Here is a 9,963-nt window from a genome sequence, read left to right on the forward strand (position 1 = left end):
ACTTTTGTGAAATACGAGATTTGCCCAAGAAGGAATATACCTGGTTCTAGAAAGTTGACCTTCGGTTTAACTCCACGGAGCCCTTTATACTAAGTTGTCCAAGTGCAGAGTGTAAGTCAAGAGTGACACCGGTTCCCGACGCCATAATTCATTCAAAGGTGTGCTTCCGATCACGTGAAACGACCGGATTCTACGTTCTTCATTCTTATTGTGAGTAGGAGGAAAACGTCGAAGAGCGTTCGCATAAAAACAAATTTTTATTGCGCACTCACGAAACCTAAACACTCCGGCGTCCACAAACATCACTATCGGCGAAGAGGTGGCCATGACACACACCTTTTTCTTCGTCGCGCCAACTCCGCGCCCATCAGCCAGGACGCAGGTGGCATAGGAAGGCAGCGTGGGTCAGGCGCTCCACTCACAGCAGCGCTTAAGGCATAGCGTTTTGGGGGAAATAGAGGTTCCTTTCCATTGTCGAAGCGAGGAGCGCTTGGAGGGGGCGATCCTTGCTGCATTGTAACGGTCCCTGCTGCCTCAGCATGAGGTCTCTTCTCTCTGCAGTGCTGGGGCCGTATGTGTTGACAAGTCGTGGCACCATCTTCAGGAATCTGCCGAAAGAAGAAAAAAGACGGGGCCGGTTGAACATTTAGACTCGAATATCTGGCGGCGAATATGTGACAGTTCTAAGAAAAAGTAACAGCAGATACCCCACGATTCTTGGACTTGAGTTTAGCCGAAGCTTTTGTTAAATGTATCAGTTAAATGCTAAGAAAACGGGTACGTGATGCGCGCAATGTTCTCACTTGAGCACCCCTGCTGCGCTCAAGGCACACTTAACGTTATTGTTACACTGCAGAAGTGTTTTGTCATTACACTTCGCGGTAATGTACAAGCAGCTGTTCATAGCCTTCACCGCGTTTTGTAGGATACCGATTAAGTGCCCGCCAGGCAAGATGCAGGGAGCCTTACCACATGACCCATTTACGTGACCGCAGAGCATAGTCTCTAGGATTCACGCACTTTACTAGGTGGGAAACAGACTGAAAAGAGGCTGGAAATACCGAGGACGAAGACTTAGAAACCGTCAATTTAATAAAAAAAATTATGCGTTCGTAAGCGTTTATTTGGTCTAATGATGTTACAGAAGCCCTTGTTTTATATTGTGCGAGCTCATAGCTCATGCAGAGACGAAAGCAGGTTGCCATCCTGTTTGTATGAATAGCATAAAATATATATATATATATATATATATATATATATATATATATGTTAACCACGCACATGCCCCGCCAAGGTTTGTGAGTGGTGGCGCTGGCTAACACAGCAGGGTTAGTTCTGCTAGTAAAAACACAAATAGCCCAAAAAGTGGATGGGAAAATGGCGCCGCGGTAGCTCAATTGGAAAGGGCATCGCACGCGTTAATGCGAAGACGTTGGTTCGTATCGCACTTGCGGCCACCTTGTTTCTTTATCAATCTTTATTTCCAATAATACATCATTTTATTAATGTTGGTTGGCTCCTTATGAAATCGTCGATAAAAACCGGGCCCCTCGGCTACCTTTCTGTATATATATATATATATATATATATATATATATATATATATATATATATATATATATATATATGTATGTATATGTATGTATATATGTGTGTGTGTGTGCGTGCGTGTGCGTGTGTGTGTGTGTGTGTGTGTATGCGTGTATGTACGTGTGCGTGTGTAGGCCGACACGTTATATTGTCTGATGCTATTTGGGAAAACAGCAGACGCACCGAGCAGCCAGGGTCCGCTTAGTTCGTTAAAATTGCCACAATCTCACGAAAAGGAAGAAAGCTCCGCCATTTATGCGCCAATTCAAACACCTTATACATCTAGGACAATGAAGCGCGCAAGCTGTGGAAGGGAGTTATGACAAGCGTCTGGTGCCGAAAGGGTATAGCGTTTGCCACTTGTTTGAACCTCTGAAGATTCTCCAAGTGCAGTTCCCTGTATGCTGCGCAATTATTTCTCTGCGCCATGGCCTTCATAAAGGCTTCCCCATATCCAATATAGAAAGTTTATGCGGCGAATCACATCTGCAGAAATTCACGAGGTGGAGAAAGTTCTGCAAAAGGAAAAAAAATCATTCACCTAATAGCTGTTTTTTTTTCATTTTCATTAGTTTTACTATGCATGCAGTTGTCGGACAACATATTAACGCGAAAGCGTTAAGGGCCCCGTGTTCCAAAAAAAGTACGTTGTCGGCGTCGGACGTCATTCTACGAAAAATCATTCTGAGCCACAACCACGCAGGCTCTCCGCGTGGCGTGGAGGCATTACTGAACTAATTGAATTCCTCAGAATGCGATGTTTCAGAAAAATTATACAGTGCGACCTAAACACAAACTATAGACGTTACAGCCTCGGATTTTAATTTGAATATGTTTGAAAACATAATTCTTCTACGCGGAAACTCAAACACAGTCTTCCTTTTCAGCATTTCTACCATTCATAGAGCGGCGTGGCACGGTCGGTTCCTTACAAGAATACCATCCAGATGGCGCTCGCCTCCACGCATGCGCAAGAAAGCTGCGGTTGCTGGGAAACATGAAAAGGAATCAGGAATGTTTGAATGCTATCGCGTTCCAATTTTAAAGGTGAAGCTTAAGCGTACTCCAAATTTTCTGGCTCCGGCTGTAGTGTCGCTAGCTTCAGCTTGCAGTTTCGGATGGCCTGCCTGCTCGCTGTCCTTAGTGACTGCGCGTTATGACCTTCTCCCTAGGGTGCTTTTCCGGACATTGCCAAATTCTGCCATACAGCGTTTCGAGCAAATCAAAGAAAGGGTAGCATCCCTGTGAGCCAAGCCGAGAGAAAAAGATGGTGAATTCGATAATAAGGCGGAATTGGACAAAGCTCGAAATAGAACTGCTGTCTATATGCCCACTTTATGGATGCTTTCCATGAAGCAGTTTGCTCTAGATAAACGATATGGTCCTTTCGGCGGTGCACCGCACGCTGCCTCAGCGAAAGCGCACGAGTGCGAAACCATTACCTCTTCGGCGCTACTTGTGTACGATGGTGAAGCGCGAAGTATCAGTTAGCGTGATTCAATAATCTTTGTGCGGTTTTAACGTGCGCCAGAATTTTCTTCTTTCGATTGCGGACATAGATGGCAGAGTTATGTTTGAAAAGATATCGTTAGCTTCTTCTACTGCTTTTATGTATTGGTTACTTGCTGCCACGTAATCTGTCCAGCTATCATTCACAGGCGAGTTAATAGCAGGCCTAAAACGACGTTTCTTCTTGTTTGATAGATACTTTTGGTGTTGTACCATGAAACATTCGAATCTGTGCTTATGGTGACAACAGGAACATATTTGTAAATTCTGTAATTCTTGCGACTAACATACTCCAATTAGTCTCAACGTTGCGAGTGTCGAAACCAATCACGAAATTATCAAGAAAGGCAGCAAGATCTTCGTTCCTTACATCACAGTTAGCATTTCTCTAAAATATAGCATGCTTGTCAACATTCATAGTGGTAGTTGCGGTTTTACTGCAGAAGCGCTGCATGGCTAGTTCTCCTTCAGAGTTCCGATGCCAGAATGGAACGAAGACTACATCGCGTCCCTACAACCACGAAATATTTTACCGTCTACTCATACGCAAAACTGCCTCGCAGATGTTTGTTTTTATTTATTGCACCTCGGCAGCAAAGTCTCGGAGTTATCTTGGATTTGTTGGCGTACAACACGGACACGTCAATGCGGTAAGGCCTATACCCAGCCTTGTTGCAATGTAAGGGAGCCGCGCTCCCCTGCGGCGTCATTCTCAGACGTCTTTGTGCCCGACCTGTTTTTGCTATACCGTCATGGAATCTGAACCAGCGATGAACGCCTATCAGGGATGATCGCTACGCTACATGAACTAACAAGGAAGCCAGCACATCATAGATCAAGGGTGAAATTAATCAACTCGAAGAACTGGGACTATGAATTGACAACACAAATGATAGAGGTGTACATCTACGAGCAACACGTATGGGTTCGCTTTGTTGATTCGTACTACAAGTCAGGTGAATGGCAATTTGACCTTTCACACTGTAGCCAAACAGTGGTCCTTGCAGCGAAGCATTTGTGCCGTTGCGCTAGAGCATACGATGCCACATACGCGCATAGGGGCATCAACCAAAGAACGGCTCGTAGGTTTAAGATAAATAGAAATAAATGAAGTAATACAAGCCATTATATGCCCGTGGTCCGATTTCATAGCACAAGTGCACGGGAGCACGCACGCTCACGTTTCCCTTACGCCAAAGAAGCAGGAAGGAACTGGGCAAATTCATAGCATTGACCGCTTCATCATACCTTCGCTTCATAAAATACAAAATTCGCGTTGGACGTGCAAACCTTGCAGCGAAGGTGTCTCTTTCAGGCAAATGCACTCAAAATCTGAATTGCGTGCAATTTAAACCACACGTTTCAAAACGTTTCCTTCATATAATCTTTCCGGCCAATTGAAACCAAAGCTTTTTTTTTTTGCCTACCACCCCGTGGTATCCCCAAGTTCGGTCGCTGTTCGCGTTCTAGCTTGGTAGATTGCTCCTCCCACTTAAAAAAACGCGTGCGCGAGCGGGAATCGAACCTCAGCCCCTGAGCGTAGCAGCCCTATACTGTAACAATTACGCCACGCTGTCCATTTTCTTTATTCCTTTACCTGCCGCAGTGGCTTAGTGGCTATGGTGTAGTGCTGCTAAGCATGAAGTTAAGGGACAAAATCTCGACTGAGCGGTGGCATTACGACGGGGCAGAAATGCTCAAACAAGTGTGCCTGGTGCATTTGGGGCACGTTAAAGATCCCCTGGTTGCAGACATTAATCCGTAGACCCCCCTAGAGCGTACCTCATAACCAAATCGTGGTTTTCGCACGAAAAAGCCCAAGATGTAATTCACGTCTTTTCATTCATACATATCATTACTATAATACAGCCAATTAACCTCGTCCTAAAGCTACACAATCAGAACAGAATGCATGCCACAACAGAAAGAACATTGTTCTACTGAGTGCCATATTTTGTGTCGCTAAGCTCCCTTTTTACGCATATTTCTTTCCTGTGCCAAGTGACAAAGAGTAGCCGGTGCCACCATAAAGGCGCCAACCTCTCCTAATATTCATTTCAATAAAGAAAGCGGAACCTGCATAATTACGACTCTATAAAGAAAACGATTATAGTTGAGCCCAAAAGAGCCATAACGGCTAACACCTAATCAATCGACGATAATGGAAAGATTAAATGCTATTTCTTTTTGGAAGTTCTTCAGGAGGACAGTAATTCTACTAAATTAAACTCACGAAGCAACGACGGGCTGCGCTTTGGGGTCGAAAGTTCGTGTCTTTTATAAACTGTGTAGTTCAATGAGTAAAAACGTAACAACCGGTAGGTCATATTCAACGAGCATAATCAAACATCAAACAATATGCGGATTCAAATCAAAGCCTTTCTGCAAGTTCCTTAGAACTCGCAGAACAATATGGCATCGTTGCAACTGATGAAACAATGCTCGAGTCTTTCCGGTACTTCGCAAATATGGCAACTGAAACATAAATTTTTATGAAGCCACGTTCTTACAGGTAACGTTTCTGTGTGTAATGTAAACAGAAGTATTTTGGGACCCAGAAAAATGTATCATGAATAAAGAAGCGACAAACCGTCAGTCACAAAAAGGATGCAATAAACCAAGCCCGCCTGCACGTACATGTTTAAGGAGGTTATCTCGCCTACTGTGATAAAATTTAGAAGCCGACACAAAAGTAGGAAATGTTCTAGAAAACATTAAATGTAAATCGCGAAACAGTGGAGAATCGGCAGTACACAATATACATTTATTGCCAAGAAAAGCTTTTCCTTCCGAATGTAGAAAGGCAGCCTGGAAGAATAGTACCAGCAAAACGCTGGAATGGCGGCAGTCGTTCTCGCTAGTAATGTGTACGGAACTCAGATATGTCTAGTGCCACACTAAAATGCTTGGGTAGAACTCATGTCCATAGAATCCCCGTAAAATGGCTTCCAGTGAAACACTACAAGCTAAACCAAAACACGGATGCTTTTAGATCAACTGAACAAATCGGAACGGCCTTCTGGTGCCAAGATAAATCAATCTATATAGGATCTCGTGAAAAGACATAATCCCACGTTTAGCGCTATCGTCCCTTGGCCAGCTAGCTTCGAATTTTGGGGTGTTGCGTGCCAAACCAACGGTTCGATTATGAAGCACGCCGCAGTGCTGGACTACAGATTCACTTCGGTCACCTGGATATCTTTAACGTGCTCCCAACGCACCGAACACACTTTTGCACTTTGCGCCATAAAAATGAGGCCGCCGTGGCTGTAATTTGATCCCACGAGGTCGTGCAACACCACAGCCGCTAAGCCACCGCAGTAGGTGCCCGCTGGCCCTTTTACAGGATGGCGGTGCGTTGAGTACGACGATGATTAGCATACTATGGCACGTACTCACAACGGGGAATTGACCAAGAAAGTGGGTTGAACATATTGAGTCAACGACAACAGGCACTTTGAGATGATCGCCGTGCACTGATGATGATTATGTTTATCCATACTATGGCACTGAGCCACAAAGGCGGCTCAGCCAAAGAGCGATCAGTACACTTAAAATAGGTGAAAACGAAGAAAGACAAGCCGCTATTAGAGTTGTACCGTTGCGCATAGCACGGCGCGTCAGAATATAGGCATGCAAAAACGCGTTTCCTTTACGTCAAAGACATAGGAATCAGGAGCACGCCACTCCAAAGAACGTGGGATCCAACTTGCCTTTTCTTCTGCAGGCCGCCCTGCTGTGGATTTCGGCCGCTCGGCCGATCTGCTAGGGCCACGCCGAGGCATTTACGACGCTTCTACTGAATTAGCAGGACCATTCGGCACCTAGGCCTAGGGCCGACGGATAAGACAACGCTGGCATTCCCGCCCTTCCCTGCGTTGGCGCTCACCCTCAGCTGTCTGCCAGGTGCCACCACCGGCAAGGACGACTGTGCGCTACCATTTACAGCCCCTTCTTAGATGGGGTGTGTCACCAACCCCCGCAAGGCTAGCTCTAGTTTCGGTTTCACGAAACATGCGCGCCCCTAGCGTTTGTCGAGCGTCCTGAGATCCAATGGGATGTAATAAAGAAGATGTGGTTATTAGATTTTTCGGCAATCAGTAGGTTTTTGGCAGAAAATTGAGTGTAGAAGAACAATCAGCTCTTCCCGTGTACTCGTTTTTTGACTGATGTTTATTGCGAATGTTATATCGGGTACCACGCGGGAAGTTGCTGAAGCTGTGCGTCTGTCACCTTTTCCTCCACCCCCCCTCCCCCATCACCATCACAGCTAGCTCACTGATATCGCACATCGGCTCGTGCCCGATTACGTGCCTTGGTTATCGGTATCAGTATGAACATGGGGCAGATGAGGCAGATTTAAGGGTGTCAAGCAACGAAAGACGCAGAAAAGCAAGTACACGAAACATTAGAGGAATTTTTCTAATTCGAGGCATAATATGCGCCTAGCTTTTCAGATTGTTAAGGGAGAATATATTAGGATGACGGCGATAATGATAATGATGAACGAAATGGGCAAACTTATAGCATTTCATGAAAGCTTCGCGAAAGTTTATCTCCACATAGATTCCAAAATGGTTGTTGCATCTGCATATTCTTCTATTAAATTTATACAAGGTGATGACAGTACCTGTTAGGCGGCGCCGGCTACTCTTGCTTAACAGGCTTTAAGAAAAGCATGTAACAAAGCATGCAGGAAATAGTACTGACAAAAGTTCTAAAGTTAACACACACAAAAAATATTTTTCAGCAGTTTCGCAAGAACTCCAATGCTGATTTACCGAACAGACCGCTACGTTGCTGAAAAACGGTGCGCATGCCAACACACACACACACAAACACACACACACACACACACACACACACACACACACACACACACACACACACACACACACACACACACACACACACACACACACACAAACACAAACACACACACACACATACACACGCACACACACATACACACACACACACAAGCACATGAAAAGGATACTGTGAGTGAATACGAGCAACTCTTATGTAATGTTGTACAACATTACATATTTGTTTAGATCGATACTGAGAAAAGTTAAATATAATTGGTCAGCCAGGTCACTAAGTTAATTGGCCATAATTTGAATAGTTAGCTTGGTCAGACAGCCCATTATATTTGCTTAGTAAACTGTAGTCAGATAGCTAGGGTATTAGTTTGGTTGGAAAATAACTTAGTTAGTTTAGTTGACGCAGTTAACTTGTGAGTTATCTGTGTTAGTTTCATTAGGTAATTGAATTTGCCAGTTTCAATATTCATAGCCTTTGTTTCTTAGTTGACAAGCAATTAGTCCGGTTAGTTTTGTTAGCTACCTCACTTATTTAGTTGGTAATTAGTCATTACAATATAATTAGTTTAGCAGTTCAGTTAGTTTTGCTACTGTTGATTGTGACGTTAGCTAATATTGAGTATACTTATTAAAATTGATAGAGTACGTCATGCTAATTAATTAATTATTTAGCTTTGTTAGCAAATTTAAAATTACTTACGAAAATTGTTGAAATATTTAGTAACTTTCCCGTTTAAAATTCAGACTAACTAAGGTGAGTTTGGTACATTTGTAACTTGACCGACAGGTAGGCACAAAATAAATGTTAGGCGTCTGTTGCTCACGCGAAGCACACTATCACTACACAGAGGGAGATACGCAGACTTTTTGCACGTACTTCAGTTTCGCACAGTGCAAAAACTGAAGTACGCGTGTGTAAAAACAGAAAGGCAAGCCTTTTATGGGTAACAACGTAATTGCGACTACAAATTCTCCTGTAACCCGTATCTAACGATGCAGTAGTGTCAAGTTCACCTTTTGAACGATGAATTAGGCGTCTCTTAGAAGTGCAGTTCAACGTGTAACTGGAACAAGTCGTTGCTGTTGTCGAAAAATCAACTCGAGCTCAAAATTTTCAACTTTATACAAAAACAGGGCGGCAATTTGCAGGTTGTGCCGACAATATTCACAAGCCAATTGTGGCAGTTGACCCACGCGCCAGACTTAAGACAAAGAACGCTTGTAGCGTCCGTCGTGCCTGTTCGCAGACGCCCTTCTACATTGGCCATCACCGAGGTGTGTCATCTGTGGGTGCTGTACTAGGCCCTCCCATGGCGTTATTCGGTTATTTCGCTACCAGGGAAAGCGCGTATCAGGATTCTGGTAATAAGCAGGCAGCTCACCATTTCAGCGGCTTGGAGTTGTGTGGCGCCCAGCACCATACGTGACCGGAGGCTGCCCTTCGCAGTAGCTCCGCCAAGGCCAACGCATAAAAGCTACAGGACCGTCTTAACGTTCTCCTTGTTCCAGATGACGGTGTTATCGAACGCTTAATTCAGCTTGAACAGACGAAAGAAAGACACACATACGTGAACGTTTAGAGACGCAGGATTCGAAAGCGAGGATAATTTTGAACCTATCGTCTCTATTTCACCTGTCGGAGCTCGTCCAATGAGACAACTAAAACGCTCATTGGCGCTTAAAAACACAGGAACGCATCAGAACGCTTCCATAAATCTCTCCTGACTAAAACAGATTACTGATTATAACGCTGAAATTAGTCAAAGGTCCTTAATTAAGTTACCTGAAGTCACCTGAATTAAGCGTACTTAGTTCAGGTGCCACACATTTAATGTCAGTGCAAAATAACTTAATCTACGAACCACACATTTTAATCATAACACCAGTGAAGTTAATCCAAAGTAAAGATGCATTTACGGAGGTGCTGTAGAAAGTTCAAAATAATGACGAGTTATTATAATTTACCGCCGACAATGAATTCAACGGATCAGGAATTCAGTGGCATTTATTTGAATATTCTTTGATTGTAGTCGTTTTG

The 9,963-nt window shown here is 44.0% G+C and overlaps 1 long non-coding RNA gene across 1 annotated transcript; it reads right to left on the reverse strand.

The window, feature by feature from the left end:
- Positions 1–238: 238 nt before the first annotated feature.
- LOC142564484 (uncharacterized) lies at positions 239–9,559 on the reverse strand. Its single transcript, XR_012824578.1, has 2 exons — positions 9,308–9,559; positions 239–608 (listed from the first exon to the last, which is right to left on the reverse strand). It is a non-coding gene; the product is annotated as an uncharacterized LOC142564484 (long non-coding RNA).
- Positions 9,560–9,963: the final 404 nt, after the last annotated feature.

The sequence above is a fragment of the Dermacentor variabilis genome, chromosome 11 (genome assembly GCF_050947875.1).
Source record: "Dermacentor variabilis isolate Ectoservices chromosome 11, ASM5094787v1, whole genome shotgun sequence".
In the NCBI taxonomy this organism is placed as follows: domain Eukaryota; kingdom Metazoa; phylum Arthropoda; class Arachnida; order Ixodida; family Ixodidae; genus Dermacentor; species Dermacentor variabilis.